A 6,131-nucleotide genomic window follows, 5' to 3' on the forward strand; every position below is an offset into this window, starting at 1 on the left:
TGTCGTAAGTTTGAAACAGATCCAAATCTGTCTGTGTAGGTTTGCACTAGCTAAACTCAGCCACTCGAAGTCTGTGTATGGATAGGCTCTAAATTCATGTGTTCATTGTTTGGGGGTTTTTTGCAGCCCTAAGTGCTAGAAGCACGTTTATAGCGTCAAACAAAAGCTCTCCAATCCACTGGAGACTGTCCCCAATTATGGACCTGTACTCGGAATGTTAGGAAGTTTTTTTTTGTACAAGAGACCATACCTAGGGCGCACATTTCTTGTTTATAAGCATGTTTAATAAATTCCTGTAACTACAAAGAGATAAGTACAATGCAGATAATCTGACACAACTGCTGTAAAAAAGGTTGAAGCACTAGAAAAATGTAACTACAACGTGTAAGAGCTGGCTCTGTGCAACATGTATTGGCTGTTCTGTGAAATCTGAAAGGGTGCAGGGGAATTATAGTCATACAGAGAAATAATTCTAGCTAGCTACTTTTAAATCAGATGAAAATAGAGTTAACTGTGCTATTGTACAACTACATACTAATGCCCATAAATCTATTCCTGTTTTTGTCCAACACTGAATTTATCCCATTACTGGTATATACCTGAAATTGCATCTAAAATCCTGCTTCTATTAAATTAATTGTTTGAAGAAATTGAACAATTCTAACCTTGTTTCAGGGGCTACAATGGGAAAAGGAGCATTAAATATGTAGACAGTAATTTTGACTTCTATTACAGCTACTATTTTCTAAAATTGTAAAAGTACAAAACCACATATGAGCTGGGATTTTTGGTTGCCAAACCATATATGAATGATTTATCTGATCCTGCAGTGTAGCATATGAAGGAAGAATGAGGAAGATATTTAATGAGGAAGAAATGTTGAACTATCATCTGATACAAAAAACCTGTAAAATGTCATTTTCAGTCTTCCTTGAAGTATCTAAAATACTTGAAGGAGCAGTAAATAGGCAGATTGATAAGACTCAAAATATTGTCTAGACTGAAATCTTGAAGCATATCACATTTTTCTGTTGCTGGGATGTTGCTTTAAAAGTCTGTGTTTCATGTCAGTTTGTATTTGGCATGGACTAGTTCCAAGAACAGTTCATTTAAAATTCATTCATTGTGCTTTGTACAATACAAGTGTATCCTACTGCTTGTTCTCAACTGTTTAATGGGATGTGTAGTTTTAGTGCGTTTTGAATAGACACCTCTAGATGGAGCTAAAAATCAGTTATGGAAAAGTAGAAAACTATTCTAAGTGTTAGACTCTTCAGATTTCCCCAATTCTATTCCTGATCCAGCCTTCAAATACTTGAAGGGCAGCTATTGAGAGGATGGACTTTTCTCTGTGACTGTCAAGAGCAAGACTAGGAGCAATGGCCTTGAACTACAGCAGAGGCAATTGGGAGGAACTTTCTGACTAGGAAGATGGTTAAGCATTGGAATGAGGTATCTGGAGAAGAGGTAGAATCTTCATCCCTAGCTATTTTTAAGGGGTGGTTAGATGGACACTTGACTGGGATGATTTAGTTGGGGATGATCCTGCCTTGAGCAGGTAGCTAGCTTAGATGACCTCACGGGCTTTCTTCCAGCCCTACTGTCCTGTGCTCCGAAGCCTGACCCAATTAAGATAGCATAAAAATGCACTATGCTAATTGAATTAATTTGTAATGCAGAACATGCAAAAGCTAATGTTAGTCTCACTGGATAACTAGCATTTTATAAAAATGAGGTAGCTTATAGTGGGAGTTAACACAGGCATGTTTATCTGGATTGTTTGTTTGCTATTGATATTTGAATAGCAGTGTTTTCCAGTTGTTAATAGATCAGGTATGAAGAGTCCTTGTTTAATTGCCTAAAATATGTATATGAGAGTCCTTTTGATGCAATAAATGTGGTGCTATGTAGTCAGTTTATACTGCTGATGTTTGATACACCAAACATGGAACATAGGCCCTGCCCTAAATTTTATGAATGCTGATGTGTGTTCATTCCTCTCTATGGGCCTTCCTAACTTCTGCATATTAAAACATTCCTCAAGCTGTCAACCAAACCTGTAGACTACTACCTATTATGTAAGTAAGCCGGAAGTACAAGAGGAGCAAAGCAGGGAGAGGCAGCAGTCTTGCCATGCAAGCTCAAATTACAGAAAGGCAAGCAAGAGAAATCAGCCACAGTTCTTTGAGAGCAAGCTGTTTGGCAGCTCTTAAACTAGAGTTGCTAACTGTTCAGCTGCAGGTTTTGCTGCTCCTGGCTAGATGGGCACACTTGTACGCGGCATGGAACTAAGGCAGCTATTGAGATTCTTATGACTGACGTGATTCATGGAACTAGTAAGTGCAAGGCAAGTGGTTTAATGACAAGCATCTGCTGCAGGATAAAGTTTCTGATCTGTATTTTGCAATGTCTACATGTGACAATTCTGCATATAGCATTTGCTACATGAGGGCTTGTATTGATTTAGCCACTGAGATCAAAGTATATATATAGCTAAAGCTAGTGAAGCATATTGCTGAAACATGCATCTGAGACAAGACATTCCAGCTATTTGTTATTTGGAAAGATCTGAAGTGTCATGCTGCTTACTCTAATGAATATTGCTGCTGGGGGCTCAGGGGAACATATCTAACATATTACTTAATATGATGTATTCATTTCCATACAATTGACCTTTTTAACTGAAGACCTCAAGTTCACTCAGGGAATACATTAATAGAAAACCTTTCTGATAGGGAAAGCCAATGGAAAACAATCTCCTTCATGCCCCAAGATGTGTTTTCCTGTTTTTTGAGGGACACCATGATGTCATGACTTCAGTCTGAAAAGGGTTTTAGAAGTTTCTTTTTGTAATTTTGAATTGTATTCCATTAAACTTGATTATCACTAATTTTGCAAGATATTTAATTCTATATTTTCCAGAAGTTGATGGCATTTCAAGATTTCTCATCTGGGTATGTTTGTGGAAGTGTGTCATGCCAGCACAAAATGTGAAGCTAGAGTTCAAATGAAAGCTCAGACTGATATTATGTGCTTGGACCAAAATATTCTTACTGAAATGTTTATAGCTAGCTACTGACAAAAATGGCCTGATATTTTTTTCAGAGCTTTCCAACGAACACAGCTCCTGCTGGCACAAGCTGGACCACTTTGTAGGTGCCTGGGGTGATCAAATAAGCATTAAGTAATTAGTTAAAAAAGCATTAAGTTGCATCAAGTTGCATTAATATTTAAAACTGACCTTTTTCTCAGAAAATATTCCAGAAAAATTACTTTATTTACAGGTCAGTTGTTAAAGATTCTTGGCTACTTGCAGAATCAGACAAAGTTCATATACCTGAATTAAATGGTGCAGAAGCCAAGCGTTTTTCATTTGCTGTTTATCTAACTGGATAAACAATAGCTGCACTCTGTGGTTCCTACTAAGCTCCTGCCTTTTCTATTTTCATGTTCTAGTTTTACAAGAAAATTAGTGATCAATTGGATTGACCAAAGTCAAACTTGTCAGTCAGGATTTCAACAGGAAGGTGTTTTTTCTGGACCCAAAATTCTACTATGCTATCCCAGTAATTGTATATATTTTTAACTCCAGTGAAACCAGGGGCTTTTTAAATAGTTTCTAGAGAGGTCCCTATAACAGATAATTTATTGATGCCCAACTCTCATCTTCTAACCCTTATTTACATGATTACATAAAACACATAGAAATTTATCTTACCATACAAACTGTTATATTATGGAAAAAAGCTATTTTTCTTTTGATTTTTTTCAGTTACAGAAAAGACATGCATTTCTGTTTTCAGTGGATGCTGCTATTGTCAACTGGTCTTGTACCCTTAATCACAAGGGTACAATTGACTTTTTAATCTCAGTAGAGGACAAGACATTCTAAAGAGAAATTCCTACCTGTTCACTGTTCTAACCTCTCTGCAGGCTCTTCCAGCAAAGGGGAGATGTGTCCCCATTATTAGTGCAGGAAATGAGGTGTCTTGGTACTATGCAATAATACTTGATGTTTCACAGGCTCTGTTCTCTTGCAGATTTCCTCCCATGCTAAAAGGAATGTGACTGAGAAAGGGAGAACCAATTGTTTCATGGATGTTAGGGTTGGAAGGGACCTCAATAGATCATCGAGCCCGACCCCCTGCATAGGCAGAAAAGAGTGCTGGGTCTAGATGACCCCAGCTAGATGCCTATCTAACCTCCACTTGAAGACCCCCAGGGTAGGGGAGAGCACCACCTCCCTTGGGAGCCCGTTCCAGACCTTGGCCACTCTGAAGAAGTTCTTCCTAATGTCCAGTCTAAATCTGCTCTCTGCTAGCTTGTGGTCATTATTTCTTGTAACCCCCGGGGGCGCCTTGGTGAATAAAACCTCACCAATTCCCTTCTGTGCTGAGGTTTGTCTCGGACCTCTTTTATAGATTACCCAAAAAGGGTGAAAGTTGTCAAAGCCTTAAGTTTCCTCTTTAATATCTTTACTTGACTCACATGTGAGGCATTCACTTAGGCAACTGAGCATTTCAAATACTTAATTCACCTTCTTTCATTTATTCATCTGAGTTCTGGCCATCCAGCTGGTGAATATTTTTTGGCTCCTGTCATCAGTTCATGCCAACTTATGAGTTCATGGATACCTTATTGTGAGATCCTGGGCTCTTAATGAGGTCATCTATGCCAAAGTAAGGGCTTGTTGGCTTTCCCATTGCTCTTAACATTTACCCTATAACCAAGTAATGGAGACAGAACTGACTGGTCCTCCCTGGGTTATAATATGTAAAGTATAATTAACCTTCTAAGTATCTGCTTTCCAACAAAGTGTTTCACACTTTATACAGATGCTCTAGGTGTTATTTATCTGACAGTTCCATGAGCCACATGTATGTTGCTGGGCAAGTCCTTGACAGCTATGACTAACAATATCATGGGAGTTGGTAGTTTTAATTCTCCAGAATTGCCCACAAATAAATGGCACATGAAAGTCCTGAATGTCCCTCATACTTATTACAATTTGAGATATTCAGTCCATTAATCTGTTTTAGTTTATTTAAAGTATTAAAGAAGTATTTCAACATTATTTACTATCTAATTTTAAATGGTTGTTCCCCAATTATGGGCTTTACTTGAAACAATTTATTGGTGATAGGAATATGGGGAACTGCTTTTTAACAATATTAAATAACTTTTGCCAGGAAATATAGGCTCATTACTTAGCAACTCAGAGATCAGTGTCTGGAAGCTGCTACTTAAAGTTTTTAGAATAATGTTGCCGTAAATTCCATGAAATGTAGTCTAACACTTTAAAAACCTTTTAAGGATAGTTTATCCTGCATAAAGGTACTACTTAGCTTTTGATAATTTTTTCTCTTATGTGCCACAAACTCAGTGCTGATATACTACTTCAAGAATGATCATTTTTGATAGTGTGAGCAGTCACAAGGCTAAGTCAGAAAAAAAGAACAAAAAAAGCAGCTGGTTAATCAAGTGAATTTATAATGCTGCTTTTATTGAAGAGAGAGGTTTTTCCTTTAATAAACAACCTTGGCATATGAAGAACTCTATTATAGCAATTGTGTGTGGCCAAAACAAGCAAGGGTAGGTTTAAAACATATCAGCACCAAAGCTAACCACACTTTATCATGCATCAGCAGATGCATGACAAATAGAACCAAGGAGGTAATACTTCCCCTCTAGGCAGCATTGGTCAGACTGCAGTTGGAGTACTGTGTTTAGTTTTGGGCACCATACTTCAAGAAGAATTTTGATAGACTCAAGAGGGTTCAGAGGAGGGCCACTCGTATGGTTAGGGGCTTACAGGACAAGCCCTATGAGGAGAGACTGAGAGACCTGGACTTCTTCAGCCTCCACAACAGAAGGCTGAGAGGTGATCTTGTGGCCACCTACAAATTCTTTAGGGGGACACAGCAGGGGGTGCTCTGTTCACCAGGGTGCCTCTTGGGGTAACAAGGAACAATGGTTACAAAGTGACAGGAGATTTAGGCTAGATATCAGAAAAAGCTTCTTCATGGTAAGGGTGGCCAGTAGTGTGGGGGCCAGAGTATGTGTCTTGGCACTGCAAAATAATTTAAATGTTCCCACTTTTCTGTTTTTTGATGCAGGAGGCAAATGTGATG

The sequence above is a fragment of the Alligator mississippiensis genome, chromosome 2, assembly GCF_030867095.1.
Source record: "Alligator mississippiensis isolate rAllMis1 chromosome 2, rAllMis1, whole genome shotgun sequence".
Taxonomy (NCBI): domain Eukaryota; kingdom Metazoa; phylum Chordata; order Crocodylia; family Alligatoridae; genus Alligator; species Alligator mississippiensis.